The sequence below is a fragment of the Hakea prostrata genome, chromosome 4 (assembly GCF_041222555.1).
Source record: "Hakea prostrata isolate BN-2017 chromosome 4, UWA_Hpros_2, whole genome shotgun sequence".
Taxonomy (NCBI): domain Eukaryota; kingdom Viridiplantae; phylum Streptophyta; class Magnoliopsida; order Proteales; family Proteaceae; genus Hakea; species Hakea prostrata.
The window spans coordinates 23,556,984-23,568,041 of record NC_142603.1 but is presented as its reverse complement, the minus strand read 5'-3'; the positions used below and the strand labels follow the sequence as shown (position 1 = coordinate 23,568,041).

At 39.3% G+C, this 11,058-nt stretch overlaps 1 non-coding gene across 1 annotated transcript; it reads right to left on the bottom strand.

The window, feature by feature from the left end:
* Window positions 1-8,780: 8,780 nt before the first annotated feature.
* On the bottom strand, window positions 8,781-8,854 carry TRNAV-AAC (transfer RNA valine (anticodon AAC)). Its single transcript has one exon. It is a non-coding gene; the product is annotated as a tRNA-Val (tRNA).
* Between the last annotated feature and the right edge of the window lie 2,204 nt (window positions 8,855-11,058).

The following is an 11,058-nucleotide window of genomic DNA, read 5'->3' as shown; positions in this document are numbered from 1 at the left end:
AATGATACCCCTTGCTTAAATGCATTGTCAGTGTTTAAGGAAAGTCTACGCATCGGAGAAGATTAATATGGTTGATGTACCAAATGACCTCCTGTGCACAATCCAAAGGTATTCCCCGAAACTTGACTTCTTGATTGAATTGTGGAAGAAAACCTCACTCAATTTGACCTTGTATAGCCTTTCAAATCCCTACTTGAAGTTGCTGTTCTAAACCTGAGTTTTCTGCTGAAAACATTTTGGTCGATCATTTTGGTCGATACCATCGACCAAGGACCATCGACCAAAATGTCCCAGTCTGCCAAGTTAATGATTCCATGGAATATTCCTTTTCTATTTAATATGACCTCGAGCCTTGAGCCTTTTGCAATCATTTTTCTCACCTGGGAACGTGGGGAGAGCTTCCCAAAGCAGCTCCTTGGTTAGTGTGAAGGGTATCTCATCAATGAAGGGTATCTCATCAAAGACACTTAGTTTATCATTGATTCTTGTCTTCATCTTCCACACTAAGGTATGATTCTTCATTCCACTCTCTACCCTACCATTTCCTACTCTTTTCTATTGTCATCTTGCTGATGGGACATTTGGAATGGTGCTGCAACTAAGGGTGTCGATTCGGTACGGTAACGGTAATTCGGTACGGTATGGTACGGTATTGAATTTGAAAACCTCAAACCATAACTGTACCGTACCATATTTATATGGTACGGTATGAAAACGGTAATTTAAAAAAAGGTACGGTATGAAAACGGTATAAAATCGGTATGGAAAAACGGCACGGTTCGGTATACGGTGCGGTTTTGTTACGATATTGTCTTGCTTCTCTATTGCCCTCTTCTTCTTGTTTTGTCACTTGTAATGGGTTTTTTATATGGGAACAATTCTTGCTTTTTTTAAAGTCTAGATATGTGATGGTGGAAGAAGCCACATATGCTGATATGCAATTGCTAAAGTCTATTTGAAATGCTTGAGCTCAGCAACATTGCCATGATCTACAAAAACCCATAAAAGAGCAATCATTAAATCTATCCATTATTTTCTGTCTTTGCTTGTCAACCAAGGGAGAGGGAATTCTTCTCTCAAGACTTCCAATTCATTCACTAGATTTCTGTCTATTCCATTGCCCCTTCTGACTGAGTCTACTTCAGTTTACTTGACTACAGTCCATGTCCACGTTTTCAAACAGAATAAGAAAGGGTAGTAAATAATTAATTAGATCTATAACATTTGATTAGTTACTTACCTCAAGCATTATATAATATCACTCTCTATGCTCCCAACACTGGCAGTGTTCTCTATCTTTGTGACTCTTGTCCTCTGATTCTTCGAAATGAAGCGTGACTTTTTGAGATAAGTTTAGGGTTTAAACTTTAAAAGGGTTAATATCTTTACGGTATATGGTACGGTAAATGGTAATCGGTAATCGGTAAAACGGTACGGTAAACGGTATTTACCGACGGTATGACACTGTTTACCGTAACCATACCGTACCGAATTACCAAATTCGGTAACGGTAAAAACCGTACCGAATTTGGAAACGGTACGGTACGGTAAGGTTTAAACGGTTCGGTACGGTACGGTTTAACGGTTTTTTAACCAAATTGACACCCTTAGCTGCAACCTTGCAACCACCACTCCAAGTGCCTACTCATGCTCAATCCATGATTCCCTTAGCCATTCATTGATGCTAATGCTTATATCTCATGCCTAGCATATGTATTCCATGATTTACCTATTAACATCATACCATTTGATATCAAACTGAGCTATAGAGTGTATTATGTTTATGTTTAACATTGCCATATGATTCCAATCGAATTTCTATTAGTTCCTCTAGCTATTGCATGCTATTCCTCATCAATGCAATCAATTCCAACTCATGCCATGATGTTTATCACTTGAACTTGATAGCTCAAATTGGGGTTTTTCAATTAGACCATTGGATTGGGTTAATTCCTTGATTTATAGTGTCCTACTACTGTTGTTAAGTATGCCTCCAAGTTTCAGATTGATCCGAACACCGGAAGACTCATTTCGGACCAAAATCCCCAAAATCCACTATTATGCCCGAGGACTATTTTGGTCGATCATTCTGGTCGATACCATCGACCAAGACCATTGACCAAAGTTGTTGATGACAGCAACCTTGGTCAGTTTTGACTCAAATGACATCCGATCTTCCCGACTTCTTTTCTAACTTATTATTGATGTTTGTTTAGGGCCTTAACACTTCTATTGGACTATTCTTGGTATTCTCAATTCATCATCAACTCATCCAAGGTAAGGATGGTTATATCCATAAACATATAAGTCATCAAGTATTGAACTGTGCTTTATTCAAAGAATGAAATCCCTAAATCTCTTTCAATCATTATGATACTGTTACATATGTGTTAGAACAATAACATTTAAATTTTTATGCATTGGTTGTGTTACTTTATCATTTTGATTTGCTTATGTTTATAATGATTCGTTTCAATATCATGATTTGATTACTATTATGAATATGCATTGGATGCATGAGAATGATGAGATTTGATGTGTGATTGCTTACGTATGACTTGGGATTGGAGGGTGTCCTACCGACACTTCTGTCCTTGGGCATCGGAGGGAATAGTATGGGATGTTCTCCGATGGTGCCTATCGACACTCTCCTGAGTTATTGGATGACATACATAGGATTGTCTAGTTGTGTGGCTAGGTTCATCCTTGTCGTGTCAGACCCGAATCGGAAGGGCATTGAGACCGAACAACCCGTGGTAGTGTATGGTTGGATGGGCGCTCTAGGCCGGTAGCCAATCCGGTAGGGGACATAAACCATGCTACGGATACCTAAAAGGGGCCATTTATTGGTAGAGTTGCATATGGATAGACTTGGGCTCACGGGCGCTCAAGACCGGTAACCAATCCGTGAGAGGACGTGAGAGCTTCCCGTTTACTATATGTGGATGACCAATAGGGTTGATGAGTCCGAAATCCGGGATTTCGCTGACTTTAGTGTGAAGGATACCGGAAAGGATCGCCGGGGGCGAGGAATGGACGTATCTGAATCTGACTTGACCGACTGAGTAGATGACTTGCATTGGGCTAGGCTTTACTGTGACATGCGCCAGTACTTGACCAAATGGTGATGTGAGAGAGCGGTGACCGATCCCCTTACCATGTTTTTTGATGACTTTACCGATCTTCCCCGGGCGTTCCCAAGATATGGAAATGGGAGAGTGATTGACGACCCAGAGAAGTACGGTGCTATGACTTAAAGCATGTCTACCTTAGAGACCAGCATTCATAGAGTTAGGCTCATATCTGCATCATATGTTCCATATCACATTGCATTATTATATGTTTCTAAATGTGTATGATTTCTGATTATGGAATAACTTCCTTGCTGAGTTCTTCGAACTCATTCCTTTTGTGCAAATGTTTTAGATTACATTCCAGGTACTAAAGATTACGATGGCAACTCCTATGAGGCAGTCTATGATTCCACATACTACCCTCCGGGTAGTGGCGTCGGTGAGGATTCGTATATTGGAGCCGAGGAGGATTATTATTCGCACCAGGGTTAGCCCCACGGTTGTGCGAGGAGCGGCAGCATTTGGGTTTACTTCATCCGTCTTGTTGAGGAGACTACCATTAGTATAGAAGAAACCCTAGCATAGTGCCCCATTCCCCTGGTGTATTTGTGAAACCTTGGATTTTGTAATTAACTTGTCTTTGAATTATTCCGGTGATACTTGGATATGTAACTAACTTGATTTAATACTTTTCCGCTGCTCTGAGAGGGTGACTACCATACCTTCTCACCCTTTATGATTTTGATCATACCTTATTTATTATCTATATTCCGCACTCTGATTTAGTTAATCTTGTCTTATTCATGATACTTGATATTAGCTGTTTTACCATTGATTATTACTGTTCATGATTGTGTTACCGTGTATGTGGGAGGCATGGACCTCAGATCATTGATCCTTGGACTGTGGATCACATCCCGGGTATTCCAAATGGGGTACCGGCTGGGTGGATGTGACACCTAATATGATAAGAAGAAGGAAAATCAAAACCCTGGATTGCCGAAAGAAGGGTTTCCTCCTTGTAAGAGGAGGGAATAGAACCAGGTCCGCCATTAGACCTGGAAGTTTGTTTTGAATGCCTAGAAGACTCAGCAGTCACCCTAGGAGTCTTGGAAGATCCAGACTCAGGAAGGGCAGAAGGAGTTTTGGCCTTTCTTTCTAAACTTTTATGGGAAACTTCAGCAAATTCACGCCAGAGGACAGTTAGGGTTTTATTATCACTATCCGACTGCTCGGAAGGAAGGGAAGCAAAAGCTTCGTTACCACTACTATTACTGACACTGGGTACCAGGGAAGAAGAAACCCTATTATCCTCCATTACTAGTTTCAGTAAGTTACAAAAAAAAGCTGGAGACAGGAAGTTTAAACTTTGCAAAAGGATCAGTAAACTTACTGATTTAGTGAAGCAAAGGCTTGAGAGCGGGAAGGCGCAAAGTAGGCGACGAAGGTTCAAATTCTAGACAAGAAGAATGAAACCTACGAAGACAACGAACCGCTTTTAAGCACCCGCACGAGTATTCGAGGACCTGAACTATCGAGATTGATTCAGCATCAACGGTCGAGATTTGAAAACGTTTTGAAAGTTTGAACTCACGAATCCAAAACAGGCGTTCGGAAACCGTCGCTTGGGTTACGTCAGCCACGATAGATCGACTGCAAAGAGACGCATGGCATTGCCCTCACAACGCTCGAGGAAAAGTGACCACCGCATTAAATGTGATATGACATTTAGTGGGATATGCAGAGACTATTGCCTGACGAAGAACCCAGTTAAAAACCAAGCCCTCGGGATCGACCGGACGCTTTGTCTGGGGGGCTCGTGATACGGAGGAAATATGATCGAACCTGGTTCATACTCGATTTGACCCTCGACCCCGGTCGAGACGGAGGGAATCAACTCGCTTTCGAGCGAGCCGGGTCCAGAAGATAGCTTGCTGAGGAAGAAAACTAAATCGGCAAGAGGCACACCCTAATCCGACTTATGAATTAGGTTAATTACCCTAATGATGGCAGACACAACTTGGCGGCTGTCACTTATCATTATCGAAGGGATAATCATTGAGTAACCGTGAGGTTATCTCAAGAGTCCTCTACTAGTTCAAACTAGTAGAAGTCTATCGCTCAACGGATCTAACTGTTAGAATCCAACGACTACCCGAAGAAAGCTCGAGTGCATCCAACGAAGGAGATTCGAAGGTACACTCTATATAAACCTTACTTACCTGCAAGGTAAGGAGGACTCAGATCCATATACACACTGGTAGACGTAAACTATCAGAGGCTTACGATCTAGATCACTTTCCCAGTTTTTCATTCCTTAGCTCTCTGCGTCTAATAGAGCTGTTTGTGATTAAGTTCATCAACTGACTTAGCCTTCGGAGGTGGACTACCGACCCCAGCGGTTGGGCCACGTCTAACGCTTTCGTTTTGCAGGTCATCACAAGGAGATCTAAGGGCTGAGCATATTTTGGACGCATCATTAGGTAATTTAGATTACCATATGTGTTTAGTCCCACATCGGATGGAGCTAATGATTATATGATTATATATACATATATAGTTCCTAAGTGGGGTGTATGCCGGTAGAGAGTTACGTATGGATCACGTGCATGCATCGAGCTGGACCGAGTTGGGCGTGGTTGCGGTAGTGGTCCATAGACCCTAGTCTAACCAGGCCATGGGGCACTAAATATTATATAAATAATATTAAGTGTCTATGATGGGACTTGGGTCGTGGATCCAGAAAACCCGGTTTTGAGTTTTGCAGTAGGGAGGTGACTGATTATATAGTCACAACTCTTTGAAGGTGACCTTACGTACATATGTAGCTCTCTTAAGGTGTCCATACGAGCCCATAAATAGAGGTGAAGCTCTGAACAAAGGACTTACTCTGATTTTGGGAAAAAACAGAATTTTGTATTCATTACTTAGAAAATTCCGTTTTGTTTTCTTCATTCTGTCTCTGTGTATTACCTTCGTATCTCCTTTGCAAGTATACTCTGTTGGAGTGCTGCCTTCAGATCTAGGAGTTGTTGTATCTTGGAGATGAGAACGTTAAGGTTAAACCCAGTCTACACTGGAAGGGGCGTTCAAATACCTTTAGGAAAAGTACTGTTCGTACACCTCAACTCACCCTGTTCGAGTTCGTGCTGGTTTTCCTTTCGCTTATTCTACTACATTCGGATAAGTGATTCTGACATAAGGTATACTTTATATATTCGTTTCTCCTTTGTTCTGTTATTGGTCTGCCTATGTTGTGCCTCTGGTCTTATGGTTCTTACACTATGAATGGTCATGAAGTTGAAATGAGAATTGAAGGTCAATAGTTATAATTTGAATAAATTCCACCCTACAAATAAGCCCACTTCATCACCATGATCAAGACCTTTAATGTCACACCCCACTTAGCTGGATCTGGTTATACTTGAATACCCGTGGGGGTGATACACCGCAATACCTAGGTTCAGTGACAATTCCATACAACACATGATATAGCATAATTAAAAGGACAAGAATAAATCAAGTTCACGTATAAAGTTATCAAATCTGAATTATTAAAAGGTTACAATCATCCATTATCTAAAGTTAATCAAAATGGACATCAGAGTTTGAAGGAGTCATAGTTTGTTGCAACGGAATTTAAACCAAACTGATCCCCTAATGGAATCCAACCCCATAAGAATAGTACTTGCACGGGCATGAAGCTCCATGCGAATCTACATCCTCTTCAGTCACTCCTTCAAAAAGTTTGTCGGCGACGAATCCTCCACTTGGAAGGAGTCCTCATAACTTGCAGAATATTCTAATAGAAACAGATATATAAAATGGAATGAGTTCAACAAAACTCAGTGAGGTTAACTCAACATCATATCATGCATTCGTTTATAAGATTCCACACCACACATATAACATGAATATCGATAATGTAATTAATGATAATGATATGATATATGAATGATTATGATATTATGTTCCTAACTCTATCATGAAGTCTCTATGGTAGACATGCATTAAGTTTCTACACCAATCTCCTTTGGGCGGTCTCAGTCACTCTCAATCAACAAGAGACGTCTATTGGGTTCAATGCGGTTGTTGGGTAAAGTCTTGTCAAGCCATGGTTGGGGTATAGGTCACCACTCTCTCACATTACCGTTTGGTATGAGATTTGGCGTGTGTTAAGGATAATCCTAGCCCAGTGCAAAGTCATATGGTCTCGTACTACATATGGTTTGGATGTCTCCCCTTATCCCTTTTGGTTCGATACCTTCCCACCTATAAATGGAATCTTCAACAGAAGGCATTTGTTGGATCACATTCCTTAACCAAGTGGTCATCCACATATAATGGACATGATACTCTCCATGTCCTCTCACGGATCATTTCATTAGTCTTGAGCGCCCAGGAGCCCTTATCTATTATATGCAACCCTACCTCTCTATGATGACAGTGGGCCTACTTGACACTCAGGACCCAGCCAATAACATCACGGGTTAACCGGCTTCAATACCCCTGCCGGAAGGGTAGTAGTACTCATGAGGTTACCTAGCCAAACACTTCTAGACACTTAATATTCATGCACTTAAGTCTAGATGCATACTCATGTAAGTTCACTAGGGTAATGGGCGAACCCACAACCTTAGTTTGAAACATAAAATGAAAAGAGTAATTTAATTCAACATCATCCATATATCTTCATATCAATAATTTAGGATTTGAAAATAAAAGAAAAACTCACTCCATTCAATCTCATCCATCTCATATATTCTCATATTATTTTCAAAGAATATTGAAAATGGAAGCAAACATACTTTCTTACCTTTCATTCGTGCAAAGTCCCAAACATGAACACAATATAATAAATACTAAAGCAATGCAAGATATCAATAATGAAATTTAATTAACATGATTAAACATGCAAGATAAGATTAAATATATTCCTCATATTTTTAGTTAGAATAAGCTCTCCAAAGTTCCACAAAGTCATACTTACGAGTTGGTGATTATAATCAAAATAAACCTAATCATGTAAGAAGATCAATAAACATAAATTAGAAATCAATTGGGTTTTAATAGAGTTCCCAAAATTACCCAACAAAAACCTAATCTGCCAACTAGGTTCGAACCCACCATTCTCAACCTAGTTTCGGTGAAAATCATTGATCTCAAGTTTGATGGGGAGTGTATGATACGACCCATCAGATGGGTCAACTGATTCACCTCATTAAAGGCTCTCTATGGGTATTAGGTGAGGGTTATGTAATGCTATTCTAGCAATTGGGTTTGAGATCTCCATTGTAACCTTCATTCTACATAGTTGAAATTCTTAATCTTCACCTATGAATGTATCACACCATGTTAGTGTGTGAATCATGTTAAATCTATGTTCATTTAATTTGTTGATGGTCTTATTCATGATTTCATGATGCATGTTCTAACAAATATTTTCTATATGAAACTTTTAATGGATTTATTATTCTTTTTGTTTCCATTATTAATTGGTAAAACCAATAAATATTGACATTTTTTTTTTGGGTAAGAATATTGACATTTAGAATTAAGCAAGAATGGATTTACTGAACCATGTAGTATCCAAGTTGTATATACAAAAGTAAAACCATATTTATCTTATACAAATATGGTCCACCAAAAAGAAAAAACCTACATAGGGTTCCAATTATAGGAAAAAGAAAATAATAATAAAACTAATGGCTTCGCCCGGACTTGAACCGGAGACCTTCAGTGTGTTAGACTGACGTGATAACCAACTACACCACGAAACCAAGTTATATTTCATGCATCTCCAAAAAGCTTAATAACAATCAATGTTCAGGCACGTTTACATCTTACAACGTAATATTGCGTTATGTATGAACTTTTAACTACATTGGTATCTGGCACTAGTTTTCGTGACACGATGTCATTTGGGTGGCAAACAGAGAAAAATCCCCCTCACTGATGCTATCTACCATTACTCAGAGCTGAAGCTGTTAGAGGATGGAAATCTGGTGATCCTCGACTCAATGAACGCCGTTATTTGGTTGACAAATTTGGTCTCCACATCCTCCTCCAATTCTACCAAAATAGCACTTCTTGACTCTAGAAATCTTGTTTTAAGAAATATCTCAAATTCGTCTGATTTGATATGAGAGAGCTTTGATCACCCAACCCACACCTGGATGCCAGGAGTAAATATTGGGTTCAACAAACTTACGAATACATCACAACATCTCACTTCATGGAAGAGTTCGACAGATCCCAGTCTAGGGTTCTTCTCTTTTGAGCTAGACCCTGATGGAACCGGTCAGTTATTGTTATTGTCGAAAGCCCACTTAAGCTGTATTAAAAGAGTTGTAACCGGGTCCCCGGAGCTATTTTAAAAGTCAGAGTGGTGCCAACAAGCATTTGAGGACCTTAAGAAGGCGGTTGTTCTCGTCTTTGTTGAAATCTTCATCTCTCTTGCCATTAGATCTTTCAGAAATCAATTACCTTAAACTTGTTAAATAATTGTATTACAAATTCTACAAAACACAATAATGAAATCGCAATACAATTGAAAGATGAAGATTCTTAGCCAATCTGGAGAACTTGATGTTGCACACCTATTTTAAATTTTCTTTTTTCACACAACTCTACCATGGAAGATACCCTAGGAGTGACCGGGACAAGGTGCGGATATTTTTGGTATTTGTATGGATAAACAAGGGTAGTTTGGTACATAAACATTATTGACTAAAATCTTTTGAGTGCCGAGTACTCCAAGTCCAAGCGGACTCTTTTCTTTGGGGGCCTGGGGTGACTTATTTTTTTTTGGTAAACGGGGGTGACTTAATTGACGGGATATTAGAAGAGGACTGGTTGAACCGTCAGAGAAGGCCAATCCATCTGGACCCCACACGCCTATATTTTATTAAATTTAATATTGAGAGGAGTATCCACTTTTGTTTACAAGTAGTTGGTTAATCATGACAGTTCGATCCGAGACTGATGAATTGACAGATAATCTATTAATTAATGCACTTTGTCGCCTTTGTCGGCCAACCTGCCTGGAAAATTAAGAGTCCAAATATGCGACCCCGTCGTTTGTGCTTCTCCACGGTTTTCCCACTCCAAAATACAGAGGCCAAGGGTGGGTGATGGGAGATTTTTTTTTTTTTTAAATGATTTTTAGCTATGGAGCCCACCGATTTTGTGTAATCCGGATCATCACCCCTGACGGGGGAGCACAGAGTACTCCCGACGGATTTACCACCATAAATTCAGTGGGACCCACGGGTAAAAAATAAAAAAATAAAAAACCCTTCCATCACCCAACCAGTGGGTCCCCCTATATTTATGGTGGTAAAGCCGTCGGGATAGCAGGTAGCTGATCCGGACTCGATTTTGTGGTGGTAAAACAGTCGAAGAGCATATAACGGGTGATGATCCGGATTCGGAAAGTAATGCGTATGGGTTTTCGCTTTCACATTTTAATTGGAAAACAGATCGTCCACGTGGATCCCTCGGCTTGCCCATCATTTCTAAGTACCACCTGGAAAAGAGTATTCATAAAAATAAAATAAAATGATATTATATTTTTAATATAGTGTTTTTTTTGGGTCTGATTCTATTATAGATTACGTAGTATCTTATCTATTGTTTTTTTTTTTTAAATTAACCTTCCAATTTGAAATTACTGATTTTAAACTTGGTTAGTTAAATGGTAATATGGTTTTCCTATATTTTTCAAAAACCTCTCAAAATAATCTTTAAGTTTGTTATTGCTAATTTATTTTTTAGAGCAAATTGCACTGACACTTCAAAATGGAGACCTTAAAGCACTGACACATCACTTTATGTTTAAAAAATACAGAAAACAGTTAAATTATTGTTTATTTTTAAAAATATATTTATAATACACAATGTTTGAAAGGTTTTTAGTAACAAATTGAATAAATATATTCAAAAAAAATCCAATTTTCGGGTCTCTGTGCTTTTTAAACATACA